General features: G+C 45.2%; 1 protein-coding gene across 1 annotated transcript in view; it reads right to left on the bottom strand.

Annotated features, from left to right (window-relative positions):
* Window positions 1-17615, bottom strand: part of PPP1R1A (protein phosphatase 1 regulatory inhibitor subunit 1A) — a 264337-nt gene that overhangs the window by 198250 nt on the left and 48472 nt on the right. The gene's annotated exons all lie outside the window — the stretch shown is intronic.

Raw genomic sequence — 17615 nt, forward strand, 5'->3', positions numbered from 1 at the left:
AAAGTCCTTATTATTTTTATTGGTATCTGCAGTGCATTAAATTAACAAAGTTAATGAACTGAACTGTGTCAATATATGCTGCCCACCGCAGATCACCCGGTTGGAGCTAATTACACAGAGACTAGGTGCTGCATGGGAGCGAACAGGAGCTTTGATGTTTTGCCGTAGTTGCACAATTTTAGAACTTTTTATAAGCCTTTTCCAAGCAAACAAGCTGCTTACTGTGTATAAACACAGTTATTTATGACTTCCTATTGGACTGGTTGGTACATCACAGAGGAGATGAGCATTTTGTGTATCACAGTGAAAGGTTTTAATCGATATGGCATTTGCTTTATTAGCATACAGTGTTCCTCCATGGAGCAAAGGACCTTATTTATAACTATTTATAATCTAGAATAAAACAATGTAAATCAGAATTATAGTCAGTAGACTGCTTTTCCAAACCTCCAGCTGCACAAACTCAAAGTATCTGGTCTTGTATACTCTGTTTAAAGGTGTTGTAAAGGAAAAAAATGTTTTTCCTAAATACCTTCCTTTACCTTAGTGCAGTCCTCCTTCACTTACCTCATCCTTCCATTTTTGCTTTTAAATGTCCTTATTTCTTCTGAGAAATCCTCACTTCCTGTTCTTCTGTCTGTAACTACACACAGTAATGCAAGGCTTTCTCCCTGGTGTGGAGTGTCATGCAGTAGGAGAGTCAGGACGCCCACTAACACACAGCTCCTTTCTCTATCTGCAATGTAGATAGAGCGTCCTGACTCTCCTGCTCGCCCCCTCCTCCCTCAAGGGAGGCGGTGAGAACGACACTCCACACCAGGGAGAAAGCCTCACATTACTGTGTGGAGTTACAGACAGAAGAACAGGAAGTGAGGATTTCTCAGAAGAAATAAGGACATTTAAAAGCAAAATCGAAGCATGAGGTAAGTGAAGGAGGACGGCACTAAGGTAAAGGAAGCTATTTAGGGGAAACATTTTTTACCTTTACAACCCCTTTAAGTATACTGGACATGGCTCCGAGACCATTTACCCCATGTGCCCTCCCTGTAGTAATGTCTTGAATGATTAGTATAAATTTAGATATTGCATTACATAGTTTGAACTTGATGAAAGCAGAGGATACTACTGGAGAAACAAAAGTGTCCAAGCAAATACAGGGGTTCATTTACTAAAGCTCGAGAGTGCAAAATCTAGTGCAGCTCTGCATATAAACCATTCAGCTTTAAGGTAAAAATGTCATTTAAAATTGCTTGTGGCTGTAATGTATTGCCGGATCCCGGCAATATACATACAAAATCATTGAAAAAAATGGCGTGGGTTCCTATGGATATAAAGGGGAACTCCATGGCAAAATAAAAAAAAAGATGAACTCCACGCCAAAATAAAAAAAAAATGGCGTGGGGGTCCCCCCAAAATCTATACCAGGCCCTTCAGGTCTGGTATGGATATTAAGGGGAATTCCAAACCAAAGTTAAAAAAAACTGTGTGGGGGTCCCCCAAAAATCTATACCAGGCCCTTCAGGTCTGGTATGGATTTGAAGCAAACCCTGTGCCAAATAAAAAAAAATAACCCTTATCTGTGCATGCAGAGATGTCAATGTAAATCGCGGGCCAAAATCGCAAAAAATAGTACATAAACTACTTTTTGAAATCGGTGCAGCACCGCAGATGCTGCGTCGCACTGATTAGGATGGTGCCATTGCCGGCAATTGCCATTCGACATGTCAAAATTGCATGTCAAAACGCACCAGTGTGAACCAGGGCTTAAAATGACATGCTTTTGGATTTCAATTGAAATCATATTTCCAATACAAGACACCTGACAATGAAGATTTTTGTATTCTTGTGGGATTAAACAGTTACTAGGATCTCTATCTATTGACCTTAGGTCAAATTACCTAATAAATCGTACTGTAAATCAAGTCAATAAAATTATTCATTTTAATTGGCTTTTACAAATTGCATTGACTTTCTAAATTAGCTTGTACATCTAATGATTGAGTCCAGGCCTAGAAAACAAGACAAAGTGCAGCTGAGAAATAAGCAGAGATATAAATATCAAAGTGTAACTCCAACTTATGCTGCGAACACACAAGGGGCTAGATTCAGGTAGCTGTGCCCCTTCTTACGGCGGCGCAGTGTATCGTATTTACGCTACGCCGCCGCAACTTACAGGAGCAAGTGCAGTATTCACAAAGCACTTGCTCCGTAAGTTGCGGCGGCGTAGCGTAAATGGGGCCGGCGTAAGCCCGCGTAATTCAAATGTGGAAGGGGGGGCATGTTTTATGCTAATATGTGATGACCTGACATGATTGACGTGTTTTACGAATGGCGCATGCGCCGTCCGTGTACATATCCCAGTGTGCATTGCTTCAAATGACGTCGCAAGGACGTCATTGGTTTTGACGTGAACGTAAATTACGTCCAGCCCTATTCGCGAACGACTTACGCAAACGACGCAAAAAATTCAAATCTCTACGCGGGAACGACGTCCATACTTAACATTGGCTGCGCCACCTAATAGCAGGAGCAACGTTACGCCAAAAAAGCCTTACGCAAACGACGTAAAATACTACCACTGGGCGCACGTACGTTTGTGAATCGGCGTAACTATGTAATTTGCATACTCTACGCCGAAAACGACGGAAGGGCCACCCAGCGGCCAGCGTGAGAATGCACCCTAAGATACGACGGCGTAAAAGACTTATGCCAGTCGTATCTTAGGCTAATGTCGGCGTATATTGCTTTCTGAATACAGAAAGAAGATACGCCGGCGCAGCTATGAATTTACGCGGCGTATCCATAGATACGCCGCGTAAATCGTTGCTGAATCAAGCCCAACCTTTCTTTCGGGCTGTAAAAAATGTCATTTTTAGGGGTCTAGAAAAAAACAATGTATTTTTCAACCTAATTATTAAAACGGCCTTGCCTAAACACGATCGTGAAAAAAAAATTCTCTAGCAAAGCGCGGTGATGTACAACACGTACGACGGCACTAAAAAGGGGAAGTTCCAGGCGGGTGGCGCCACCCTTTGGGCCGCTTTTGCTTATTTCGTGTTAGTAAAAGACGATTCACACTTTTCTGTCTGTTACAGCGTGATGAATGTGCTTACTCCATTACGAACGGTAGTTTTACCAGAACGAGCGCTCCGTCTCATAACTTGCTTCTGAGCATGCGCGGTTGTTTCACGTTGTTAAAGCCCACACACGATCATTTTTTAAGAAGTAAAAGACGACAATGTTAAAACGACGTGAAAAAATAGAGCATGTTCGAAATTTTTAATGCCCATTTTTTACATCGTGAAAAATGCTCTGGAGCCCACACACGATCGTTTTTAATGACATTAAAAAATATATATATTTTTTACAACCCGAAAAACGGTCGTGTGCATAAGACTTTTTTAAGGTTGAGTGGGGAATTGCTAGAACCTCTGTTAGGTTTTTGCTGCACCATTACAGAAATGTCTCCCCGTCTAAGGCCCCGTACACATGACCGAGTTTCTCGGCAGAATTCAGCAAGAAACTCGATCGGAGCCGTATTCTGCCGAGAAACCCGGTCGTGTGTACACTTTTCGCCGAGGAAACCGACGAGGATCTCGTCGAGCCAAATAGAGAACATGTTCTCTATTTCCTCGTTAGTCAATGGGAAACTTTGGCTCGCCGAGATCCTCGGCGGCTTCACAAGGAACTCGACGAGCAAAACGATGTGTTTTGCCCATCGAGTTTCTTGGTCGTGTGTACGGGGCCTAAAGGTCACTGTCACTGGGACAGGAGGTGGGGGTGGGATCTCCCAAACAAGAGCACATACAGTAATTGAAAAACTTCAGAGGGTTTAACCCTTTCATACTGTAAACAGTGTTTTTGCATGTGACACCATTGGAGAGATCCCCCATCTCAAAGACCTCCTTTACTGGTACAGATAGTAAGGAATATACTCAGGAATCAGTAAAAACTTGTAAAAGGTCATTCTTCCCACTTTATTCAAAACTTAAAGAAAAAATAGGGCTGGATTTGTAATGAAAAGTGATGTATTATGGGGTTAATAAACAGCCTGTTGGCCAGGTCATGCTTCCAATCAGCAAAAGGCAGTTTCCATGACCTGGCATTATCCTTCATTTGAAGGGTCCTCCTGTTACAAGACCACTGACATCTGACATTTAAATTTATCTGCCAGGTTTATTGCTGTGCCTGTGAGGAGACAGAAGCTTTATTAATCTTTGGTTTGTCTCATGATATGTTTGGAAGGTCACTAAAATTTAAAACATATGTATTAGTCAATGTGATTCGGCATCTCATATTAACCACTTGCTTACTGGGTACTTAAACCCCCCTCCAGCCCAGACCAATTTTCAGCTTTCAGCGCTCTCACATTATTTGAACGACAATTGCTCGGTCATACAACACTGTACACAAATGTTGTTTTATAATTTTTTCCCTACAAATAGAGCTTTCTTTTGAGGTTTTTATTTTTTGTTAAAAAAAGAAAATACAAAAAACGTTTTTTATTTTGTTATAAAATTTTGCAAACAGGTAATTTTTCTCCTTCATTGATGTACGCTAATGACTCTGCACTTGTGGGCACTAATAGGTGGCACTGGTGGGCACTGAGAGGTGACACGGAGAGGTGGCACTGAAGGGCATTGACAGGTGGCACTGGTGGGCACTGATAGGTGGCACTGATAGCTGGCACTGATAGCTGGCACTGATGGGCACTAATGGGTGGCAGTGATGGGCACTGATAGGTAGCAGTGATGGCACTGATGGGTGGCAATAATGGTACTGATCGCCACTAGTAGGTGACACTGCTAGGTGGCACTGATGAGGCACTGATTGGCACCACTGTGGGGCATAGATAGGTGGCACTTGTGGGCATTGATAGGGGGCACTGTTTTGCACTGTGGGCACTGATTTGTGGCACTGTGGACACTGGCAGATGACACTGCCAGGTAGCACTGGCAGGCGGTACTGGTTGGCACAGGTGAGACGGATGTGCCTCTTCCTCTTCGCGACCGATGTCCCTTGCACAGAAGCTGGTGATCGGCTTTTTTTTTTCTCCTCACGCTGTCAGCTCGAGGAGAGAAAAAACGATTAATGAGCTTCTGTTTACATCACGTGATCAGCTGTCATTGGATGATAGCTGATCACGTGGTAAGGGGCCGGGATCACCCGAGTCCCCTGCAGGGGGCGCATGGGGAGAATACAAAGGGGAGGATGTCTATTGATGGCCTCCTGGCAAAGTAGTAGCCGTCATTCGGCAATAGCGTAGATCTCAAGGAGTTAAAGTGATTGTGAATGATCACCTTGTAAAACAACCCATTCAGTTTAACATAGAAACGAAGGGCATAACTTTTTTGTATAAATATAAAAAACTATGAACAACTTTTTTTCCCTTTTAATAAGTGATTACATTCCCTCTGTTCTCAGCTGCATAAGAGCTAGGGGAATGAGAAGAAGCAGCAGTACACTGAGCTACCCAGTGACCAGGCTGTGCTGCGGAGGCATGTCAGGACAAGTCTGATCATTGGGAGAGAGCAGGCCGAGTTTCCCAGCATAGCTAGAGAACTGACGATGGTGTGTTTCTCCCGCTTAGTGTGGTCAGTTTCCAATAGGAAAGCCGAGGGACTGGCAGGAACACCAGGGATTTCAGAAAAAGAAAGCATACAAAGAGAAAAGGAAACTTTCTCATACAATTATATGGTAGAGCAGGGCACATATCTGGAATATGATATGTTGGGGTAACAAACACTTTAAACATTCCATAAAACATGTGAAAAACAGGTACTACTCTAATATCTTCACTGTTTCAGAAAATGTAATTCCACAATCACAAAAAAAAAGGAAGCTGCTGCTATACTTGAAAATCAGGATAGTTTGCATTTATAAGCTGAAATAAAACAATATCAAAACCCTGGTAAATAGGATATGCCCCATGCTGTACAATTATATAAACATGATCTGCATATCTGTATTGCAATTGAGAAGCATAATTTATAAATAACCAGAGAGGTGGAATTTCTTTATCAGTTGTTTGCCACCATTTCAAGTTGTCCTAAAGAGTAGCATGGGAAGCAGACATAAATGACGACATCAGTGAGGAGGACTGAGCTTCCAGCAACTTTGAAATATGCAACAGAATACCATGATAGAGGCAAATTATATATCAGACAGGAGGCTTTCATATCTTGCATTAAACTTTCTTTTTAATGCTCAGTAGCAGAAAACCATAAAACACTTATTTCTTTAATACAGAGAAAAAATCTTCATAGGACTACAATACCCAGCAGCCCTTGGGGGCCCCTCCCCCTGACATAGTCTCTATATAAAGGGCTGTCTGGGTCTCCTCCTCCTCTTTCTTTCTGCTCATGGCATAAGATAAGTACAATCGATTTATATTCTGACATTATCTTTTATTATTGTGTAATTGATCCCCTATACAGTATTGCTAGTATTGTCTTATGTAAATACCTCTGGCTGGACTACCGCGCTGGCGCCGTTAGTCCAGCTCTTTATCACATAGACTCTCTCACTGTCCTTTTCTGTTCCCTGTCAGGCGCCATTTTCCCCCCTTCTCCTCATAACTTCCCTCCCTCACCCTCGCGCCGCAATTCGCGGGCTTTGGTTTGTGAGGGGCGCGGCCGAGAGACGCTGCTCCTCGGCACGCCTCCTTCCATTTGGCGTCCTATCAGAGCGAACGGCCGTAATCCTCGCGAGATTACGGCCGTAGGAGCGAGGCGCGATTTCCTGCAATTTCCTTCCACCTCAGAGCAACGGTCGGAAGGAGCAGGAGCGCGCTGCGGACTAGCTGCCCAAAGTTTTTCTCCCTCTACTGCCGCAAATACTCGGACCCAAGACCTCAACCACGGTCAGGTACCAGGGCAGATCGGGGGATCCTATCACCCGGACAGGGCACTAATCGACCCTTACTGCTGCAGTGACCTTACTGCTGCAGTCTGCAGTCCCTAACTTTTGCCATATCAAACTGTCACTAAGAGATTGCTTGTCAGTGATTTATCCCTGACAAATAAATTCCTGCTAGTACATAGAATTAATATATATAGTTTATATAATGGCTACAGATGGCAATGGCTCGGGCCTGGGCAATGAGGGTAGTGGGAAATGGATGCATCGCATCTATTATCCACGAACCTGATACAGGAACTGATTGCCAAATCCATTCAAGCTGCTTTGTCGGCCAATACAACTGGGATCAACCTCAGTCCCGTCCACTTCGGGGTACCCCCCGACTAAAGGTAAAGTGCCCAAAAACTCAAGCACTTGTCAGTGCAATTCGACTCCCCGGCAGGGGAAGGTTTACAATGTGCCCCAAGCAGGATCCAATCCGACCTGCCACACCCCGCACATCTCAGACCACATCCGACCCTTGGGCCCCAAGGAGATAAGCAAAGGGCATAGATCCGCCAGGCGGATTAAACCAGACTCATATGACACATCCGATGACGAGTCTGAAGTGTCTGACGGAGCCGAATCCTCTGACTCACTCATAGACGACGAGGAGGATGCGGGGCTTACCGGCGATCCACCATGACGCCAATGCTGAGATGTCACAAAATGCCATTGTAGACTCTCAAGGGCAAGCATTATTCAACCCGGACGAGATTTCTCACCCGCGTTCGGGGGATTGGGCTCCACTCCCCCAACGTGGCGCAGTATTTGGAACTATGGACCAGACGGTCCCTGGATAGGGTGAACCGCAACAAGCTGCGGTCAGAATGCCCCAGACCACATGTGGCAAACAAAGTGGCTATCACCCCCGAGATAGATCCGGTATTGCTCAAATATTTGACAAGATCCGGGAAATATGCAAAGAAAGGGATTGAAAGGTCCTTTAAAAATTATCCAGGACCGTATACTAGATATCCTTGGTCCCCTCACAAAAATTCTAAATTTGGGAGAACAGGCGGCCTCATCAGCCCAACCTGTAGATTTAACACAACTCAGGGGCTGGGCCCAGCGCGCTATATGTCTGCTGGGCACCGCTATACAAACTTGCTCGGTGAGCGCCGCCGCTCCATCCTGATGAAGTTGGACCCGCAAACTCAGCCATCTGGCAGAGAATGAACCGGGACCTTCTGCAGGGGGTCTTCTCTTCGGAGATGACCTCATTAAAAATATAAATAAATTTGTGAGCCTCTTTCGAGCCTGGACAAGGCACAATCATCATTGAGAAAATCCCAACCCGGCCGGGTTTTTGGGAAGGCCGGTAGAGGCAGAGGGCGATCTACCGGCCGCACTGCTCCGTACAGGCCCTACTCAAGACCAACCAATCAGCAGTACACTCCTGCTCCACAGCGTACACCTTGCCGATGGCTCAACCCGCACCCTTTTTCCCCCCACGGGGACGCCCCTGGAGGGGACGCGGAGGACGTGGATTTCCAAGGTCTAGGCCACCGACCGGTGAGTTTAATTTCCACCTTTCATTCCACACACACAGGTGGGGGGCAGACTGATGTATGTTTTCCACGCCTGGTCAAAATCCGACGGATACTTGGATCCTCTCAACGGTAACGGGTTATCGGGTAGAGTTTTTGTCTCTCCCGACATTAAACGTAATACCCCATCCTATCCAATTTTTCGGCCCAAAACATAGAACTGATCGACAAGGAACTCAGAGAGCTCCTGTCCAAGGGGAGCGGTTCAGGAGGTAGAACCCCCTCTCCCTCCCCCGGTTTCATCAGCAACATCTTCCTGGTGAAGAAGAAAGACGGCGGCCATCGCCCCGTCATAAATCTGAGAGATCTCAACCAGCATGTGGCATACCGCATTTCAAGATGGAAGGTATCCACCTGTTTACGCGATCTCCTGTGGCCAGGAGACTGGTTGATAAAAATAGATTTGAAAGACGCGTACCTTACGGTTCCTATGCACAGCGAATCTCAATCATTCCTAAAAGTTCAGTGGCGGGACCGGATGTGCAGTTCACCTGCCTCCCATTCGGCTTGTCATCAGCCCCATGGTGTTTCACACAAACTCCTCAAAACCGGTAATAGCCGCTCTGAGGAGCAGAGGTGTGCGCCTAATAATATACCTGGACGACATGCTGATCATGGCTCGATCCAGAACGCTAGCCTATCTACACAGCCAATGGGCGGTGTCCTGTTGGAGGAACTCGGTTTCCTCATCAACTTCAAGAAATCAGTCCCTGGAACCCTCTCAAGAGATGGAATTCCTGGGGTTTCTGGTGGACACCCAAACAAGCCTTCTCCTGTTACCGAAAGCGAAACTGGCTCTGATTCGCAAAGAAATCAGGGCCACGTTACGCAAAGGTTCGGGTCTCCCTTCGTTTGCTGGCTCGCATAGTAGGCCTCCTATCGGCCTCTATCCAGGCCATTTTCCCGGCACCTTTACATTATCGTGCTTTACAAAGACTAAAAACTCTCCACTTACAACAAGGGCTACGATACGCGGACGAAGTCCCGTTAAGCCCGGATGCCATAGAGGAACTACAATGGTGGCTTCGCCACGCCATCGAGTGGAACGGCAGGACTATTTTCAACTCCTACCCGGAGGTGATCATAGAATCAGACGCGAGTCGCCAGGGCTGGGGTGCCCGGTGCGGCCAGATCACCACCGGAGGGAAATGGTCCGTGGAGGAAACACGCCTCCACATCAATGCCTTGGAACTTTTGGCAGCATACTTCGCGGTCAAAAGTTTTCTCCCTCATACTTCCAACAAATGCGTACTCTTACGCATGGACAATATTGCAGCAGTGCAATACGTCAATCGCTTAGGAGGCACAAAATCCAAAATCCTGGCGGATATTGCATCCGACTTTTGGCAGTTCTGCCTCTCCATCAATACCACCCCTATGGCAGAATACCTGCCCGGGATTTCCAACACCGTTGCAGACTGGAACTCACGCTACCTTACGGATTCCAGCAACTGGACGCTGGATCGTGGCGGTCTTCCTGACACTGCAGTCTCTGTGGGGCCCTCTGCAGACAGACCTCTTTGCCTCTCGTCTCAACCGGCAACTACCCCCGCTTTTACAGCTGGGAGACCGGACCCAGAGGCATTGGCAGTCGATGCGTTCCGACAACTTTGGACGCGGGGACGCACTATGCGTTTCCCCGTTCAACATGGCTCACCAGGACGCTCCTTCAGGTAGCGACCCAGGTGGGCGACGGTTGTGTTGATCACACCCTGGTGGCCGACACAACCGTGGTTTCCTCTCCTTCTAGGGATGTCGATCGACTTCCCCCGATTACCTCCCGTTCACACCTCATCTCCTATCGAACGCAGCCAGGCTGTCATCCTCTGTTGAGAGACGGCAACCTTACCCTTTTAGCGTGGTTGATCTCAGGTTCGGACTCCTGATAACACGTTTTCACAATCAGCTAGAGACCTCCCTCGCCTTGGCCTGGGCCCCGGGGACTAGTCGGCGTACAGATCGGCCTGGACCCTGTGGGTGCGTTGGTGTGATCAACGGCAAATTGATGCCGTTCATGCACCTGTACCAGATATAGTGAATTATTTAGCAGACGCGTATGAGGCGGGCAAGTCATATAGCTCATTAAATGTTTACAGATCTGCCATCTCGGCCTACCACTGCCCGGTGGAAGCTTCACCGGTGGGTAAACATCCGCTGATCTGCAGACTTCTACGGGGGGTAAAATATAACCGCCCCCGCCGACCTAGATATCAATCCACATGGGATGTCTCCCAGGTGTTGCGGCTCTTCACATCTTGGGGGGAAAATGATACCCTCTCATTGAAGAACCTTTCTATCAAGCTTTCTACCCTTTTATGCCTTATATCCATAAAACGGGTCTCAGATGTTAGAGCATTGGACATCTCCCGGCGTCAATTCTCGCCGGAGGGTGTACGGTTCTCTGTGGTTCGCCGTACGAAAAACAGGGATCCATACAGTGTTCTACCCCTTTTTTCCTGACCACCCACACATCTGCGTGGTTCGGTGTTTGCAGCAATATGAATCTCGGACGTGCGAACCTAAGGTCACCAAACCTGAATCAACTGTTGGTTTCATATGTGAAACCACACCTCCCAGTTTCCCCGGCTTCACTGGCCAGGTGGGTGAGATCGGCCATGGATATGGCCGAATCGACACCTGCGCTTTTTCGGAGCTCACTCCACCAGGGGTGCCATGGCTACCAAAGTAGTCACTTCGGGGGGGTTCCCTCTCGGACCTCCTACTAGCGGCGGACTGGTCATCGGAAACGACGTTTAGACAGTATTATTTCAGACCTTCTAAACCATGTCTCTTCCTCAATACTTTGAATATATTGCATGTATTATTATTAGGTGATTAGCTTTAAACATGCAAGATATGAAGCCTCCTGTCTGATATATAATTCGGATTTTCCTAGTTAACATGACGGAAAATCTGAGTTATATGATGACAGGAGGCGAGTATCTTCCCACCCTTCCCACCCTATCATAATATGTTTTCTCTTCAGGCTATTGATGGGTGGAGTCTACGCCTATGCGGGACGTTAAGAAACACTGACCTCCGAAGTTCACGTATGACGGTTTTCTGTTTTTTTGTTCCAGTTGAAACACAGTTCAGATCGCATAGCCATCACCCAGGTGATGTTCGTTACTACGGCCCGGTTGGCCCTGTTTTCCAAAGTCGATGGAGCTTCCCGATACCAACTGAACGAGATCCACAAGGATAGACTTACGTGATGTTCCGTGACTACCCAGGATCGCATAAAGAAAGAGGAGGAGGAGACCCAGACAGCCCTTTATATAGAGACTATGTCAGGGGGGAGGGGCCCCAAGGGCTGCTGGGTATTGTAGTCCTATGAAGATTTTTTCTCTGTATTAAAGAAATAAGTGTTTTATGGTTTTCTGCTATGAGCATTAAAAAGAAAGTTTAATGCAAGATACTCGCCTCCTGTCATCATATAACTCAGATTTTCCGTCATGTTAACTAGGAAAATCCCGAATTACAGTTCCTATCTTGTTATTACTTATTTTATGAAAAAGATTGCTGAAATCTACCCTCTGACACCTCCCTAACTGATTTTAGCGGCTGGGGATAAATGGTACAATTGTTCTACATATGGTGGCCTTGTCTGAAAATTAAAGCGGGGGTTCACACAAAAGGTGAACCCCCGCTTTTTGGATCCCCCCCTCCGGTGTCACATTTGGCACCTTTCAGGGTGGAGGGGGTGCAGATACCTGTCTGAGACAGGTTTTTGCACCACGTCCGGGTTCTGACTCAGCGGGGACCAGTGACGAGGCGCAGTGATCCTCGCGCATGCGCAGTAGGGAATCGGGCAGTGAAGCCGCAAGGCTTCATTTCCTGATTCCCTCACCGAGGATGGCGGCAGAAGCAGCCGAGCGATTGCTTAGCCTCGTCTGCTGACATCGCGGGCACGTTGGACAGGTAAGTGTCCATTTTTTAAAAGTCAGCAGCTGCAGTATTTGTAGCTGCTGGCTTTTGAAAAAAAAAAAACGGGTGGACCTCTGCTTTAAGTGGTTTGGACAAAAAAATATACCCTAATTCACTCTCTGACCAATATCAGAGTCCCCAGAATTGCGTGTAACACTCTTCTGGGTGAGAAGATCACACATTTACCCAGACATTCGGGGCCAGATTCACGTAGATGGGCGTACTTTTGGGCGGGCGTAACGTATTTGATTTATGTTACGCCGCCGCAAGTTTTTCAGGCAAGTGCTTTATTCACAAAGCACTTGCCTGTAAAGTTGCGGCGGCGTATCGTAAAACACCCGGCGGAATTCAAATTCGGCAGGCAGGGGGCGTGTTTCATTTAGATGAAGCGCGTCCCCGCGCCAAACAAACTGCGCATGCGCCGTCCCTAAAAAATCCCGGCGTGCATTGCTCTAAATGACGTCGCAAGGACGTCATTGGTTTTGACGTGGACGTAAATGGCGTCCAGCCCCATTCACGGACGAATTACGTAAACAACGTAAAATTTCAAAATTTCGACGCGGGAACGACGGCCATACTTAACATAGGATACGCCACCTAGGGGGCAGCTTTATCTTTATGCCGGCATAGCTCTTACCGAAACAGCGTATCTTTACTGCGACGGGCAAGCGTATGTTCGTGAATCGGCGTATCTACTAATTTGCATATTTTACGCCAAGCTCAATGGAAGCGCCACCTAGCGGCCAGCGGAAATATTGCACCCTAAAATACGACGGCGCAGGCTGTCGTATCTTAGGTAGGTTTAAGTGTATCTCAGTTTGAGCATACACTTAAACATGCGGCGGGCTTAGATTGCGAGTTACGTCGGTGTATCTACTGATACGCCGGCGTAACTCTTTGTGAATCTGGCCCACATTATTTATATGTTTTTGGTTGCAACAATATTCCTAGCTAGAGCATGGTCCCCAGTGGAGACATAATTGATAAAGACTGTAGAGTCAAAATATAATCTCCTTGATCATGCTGTTTAAATAATTGGCAAACAATTTACAGGGGACATGTATCAATTAAAAAAAAAGTTTTAAAAAAGTAAGTTTTTTTTTCGGGAGCAGTGATTTTAATAATGTTTTAAGTGAAACAATAAAAGTAAAATATACCTTTAAATTTCGTACCTGTGGCATCTGTATAGTATGCCTGTAAAGTAGCGCATGTTTCCTGTGCTTAGAACTGTCCCTGCACATGTCTTTTCTAAAGGAAAAAGTAATTTAAAACTACTCACGGCTATTCATGAATTGTCGGATCCCAGCAATACAAATCAAAGTCATTGAAAAAACGGCAGGGGTCCCCCTCCCCAGTCCATTACCAGGCCCTTTGGGTCTGGTATGAATATTAAGAGGAACCCCGAACCAAAAAAAAAAAACGTGGGGGTCCCCCTCAAATTCCATATCAGGCCCTCCAGGGAACCCCGCACCAAAATTTAAAAAAAAATGGTGTTGGAGTCCCCCCAAAAATCCATACCAGACCCTTACTCGAGCACGCAACCTGGCAGGCCACAGGAAAAGAGGGGGGATGAGAGAGCGCCCCCCCCTCCTGAACATGCTCTCAACATGGGGAGGATGTCCCCATGTTGATGGGGACAAGGGCCTCATCCCCCGGTCTGTGGGCGGGGGGCTTATTGTAATCTGGAAGCCCCCTTTAACAAAGATTCCACCCCCCCCCCTTTGTGAATTGGTAACGGGGTACATTGTACCCCTACCATTTCAAAAAGAAAGTGTAAAAAGTTGTAAAAAAACCACAGACAGTTGGGATAAGTCCTTTATTTAATAAAAACATTAAAAATTAAAAAAACATTCCAGCGATGTAATCCAGTCTGTCCAGCGTTGTTCTCTATGTCCCATGGTGATCCGATGTCCAGCGATGCTGTAGTCTGCACTCCACTCCACACAATACCCCCATGAAGTAAGAGGGGGCGGGGTCACCCATCACATCATAGGGTAAGCCCCAGGTCTTTCCCCACCAAGTGGGGGAATACCCAATGATGTCGGTGGGTGACCCTGCCCCGTGATGTCATGGGGCGGGGTCGCCTGCCCACGTTATTGGGCATTCCCCGCCGGTGCTCCTGACCCCACCCCCCTCCTCTGAGTGCCCCCATAACAAGCCAATGGCTCCTGCATCTGAGCCAATGAGGAGTGAGAGACCCAAGAGAGGCTCGGCTCTCATGCACGTTGTTGGATTGAGATTGGGCTCAGTTATGTATTTAAGGGGAGATACAGCGCATGTGAAAGGTTTTTTAGGTGAAAAAAAACGTCCGCCTTTTGAACTACTGTACATTGTAAATCTATTCAGTTAGACAAGTGTCATTTTAATTATGCTTTTTTTTTTTTTTTTTACAAGGAAATATAGATGCATTGAAGTAATGTATGCTGATGCCATTTTTTTTATAATTTTTAGATCCAAACACTTAGTGCTAACAGGCATTTATATCATTGGATTGGAGAAATAAATGTCATATGTGTAAGAAAATGCAAAGTAATTGAAATTCTTTATGCTGTGGATAGTGACAGCTACAGCTTGTCAGTGAACACTTATGTGTGGTGAGCAGCAGACATCTTGCTGGCTTTTGAGTGAGAGTCCCACCGCCAATGCTTTTTTCCACTGACCTGTATGCCACTCATTTGCATTCTTCTGCTTATTAAACTACTAATGGCTCAAATATGGCTCCAAGGACAATGGAACTGCACTGTCCCCTCTCATGGGGGTTAATGTATATTTTAGAAGAAAAAAATATTTGGGTATAGCTTAAAGCTAAGCAAAAAGCACACATTGTTCAGACAAAATCAATAAAAAGTCAACAAGTATAGTGACCTTTGAGTATCAGCAGAAGGCCACCCTTCTGCTCCAAATAACTGAGACTTTTGTGGAAATAAAACGAAGTTAATAAAATAGGTCTGTTGAGATCCCCTATATATAGATGTTCTAGGATTCCCTCCTAGGATGCATAGATCAAACCATATAGGGCTTCCCAAGAGGGTTTATAAAAACATGAGCTTTTGCAGTGCTCTTTGGCACTTTTGACAATGAGCAGATGTCTCGTGAATTGCCATTCTCTATGAAACATCTGCCTGTTTCATGGCCACTAGTGAAAAATACATGAGATTCAATTATTTTCAAAAAAATCTGGACAATATTGCCTGGTGATTTCATCCATGTGTGTTGCCATAAAAACGTAAAAATATTAAAAAGTGGTTGAGCACATTCAACCTTCAACCTTTGAAAATACTGTTTTTTTCGTAATCAGAAAAAAATCTATATATAATACACATACATAAAAAATATGTGCTCTACTTGACATAATCACAGATCCTGCAAAACAAACATGGTGCTTTGCGATACTGTGCTGAGATACTTTTTGCAGTGTCTTTATAGGAAGATGATGGGTCAACATGGTCATTTGATGGTATCAAGTAAGTTGATAAACAAAAAAGTATACCCTTTCGGACTCGACACGCAAGTTTGAAATCAATTGGGATCCATGGGCCCGATTCATGGGAATTTCAACCATCCCGGGTATTTTACCCCCCCAGGAAATTTCAAACCAACACTGAGGTGAATTAATCTACCTCGATATTTCACTCCCCCTACACTCTACTCCTTTTCTTTCCTTTTTCTCGCTCTCCTTCCTCTCTCCCACCCTGGGAATCTCTCCATTTATTATAGGGATCACACTAGGGCATTCCCCTAGAACACAATAGCGTTTTGTGGGGGTCCCGGCCTGGGGGGTGTGAGGGAGGGGATGCACCGTCATCCAGCATAGTATGATCCCACTAGGGGTGCCTGAGGGGGGCGATCCCCCATACTCCTCGTGTCCTTCCCGGGTCAGGCCCTCACCCAAGACCTTGGAACCTTTAACCCTGGGCGGCTTCCTAAGCCTGGGTGGTATAAGCATAAGAATGTTTTTGCACTCCAAAGTCTGGTAGTCAATATTGTTCTTTCTTCAATCTTTTAGGCAAGTCCCATTACTCTTATGTCTACCAGTTCCACATGACTTGTACCCCTCTTTTCCCTATTGTACATTGAATGTTTCTCTCTGGCATATGAGAGAATTTCTCTGTTTTTTCTTTTGTGAAAAATAAAATATTTTGAAAGCAAAAAAAAAGTATACCCATTTAACCTACAACAGGTAGAAAAGAATTAGGTCATGCACCCATGGGAACTTTATACTAAAAAGCACCTGAGACCGAGAAGAAGGCGCAACTGAGGGTTCCAATGTTTACTGTATTTCTCCCATAGAAACACATAAACAGGTAATTTTTTCCCAGGGAATCTGACTATTTAAAAAAAGAAAACTCTTCTATTAAAATACCAAAGGTCATACAGAAGTTTTTGTAATTGGGTAAGATTCTGAAAAGTCAAAGGCAAAACAATTTAATTTTATAGTGAGATGTTCTGGAAATATTTAGAGGACGCACCGTGCGCACGCACATAGTCCTGCAATGACTTTACCACTCACAGGACAAATGGGGCCAAATTGTTACAATACTGGCATAACTTTGTTCAGGATGCTAAAGTGCATATAAACAATGCTTTGGTATAATAAGCTCTTGTATTCTTGGGTTGAAGGGCCAAATTTTCATGGCCAAAAATAGCTATTTCTAGACAAATTACGCTATTGACAATTTCCAAAATAAAAGCACAATTCTTGCCAAGACACATTAATGTGTTGTAGTTATATGTTGTCACTTTAGGTAACAATATCACACTTCACTACCTCTAATGTAACTCCATTTCTAAAAGAATTTCTGACACATGTATAAACCTATATTTATTCTGCAAATACCGTGTATAGCTATAGAAAAAATAAAAATAAAGTTGTTTATTTTCTGTTTAATGCTGTCTAGATAGGTTTCTTCCAAGCATTTCCCAGTTGTGCTCCCTTTTCCATTTACATCGGAAAAAAACCTGCAATCTTAGGTAAGCCGAGCGTATGTTTATTGAAAGACTTTTCAGAAAAATCTTGCTACAAAATAGGCGGCTGATGGCGCTCTAATTTCAGGAGGTATCCTATGAGTTTAAAAGTGTGTTAAATCTCTAAGCAACCTTTTTAATATTGGACTTACTGCTAGGCGTCCACGCAAATTGCAAATAGCCATCAGAAGGCAAAACTTATATAGCACAGCAATTTAGGCAAAGATTGCCTACAAAAATAAAATTACAATAGCCCATTGCCAATGTAACTAG

The sequence above is a fragment of the Rana temporaria genome, chromosome 2 (assembly GCF_905171775.1).
Source record: "Rana temporaria chromosome 2, aRanTem1.1, whole genome shotgun sequence".
Classification (NCBI taxonomy): Eukaryota; Metazoa; Chordata; class Amphibia; order Anura; family Ranidae; genus Rana; species Rana temporaria.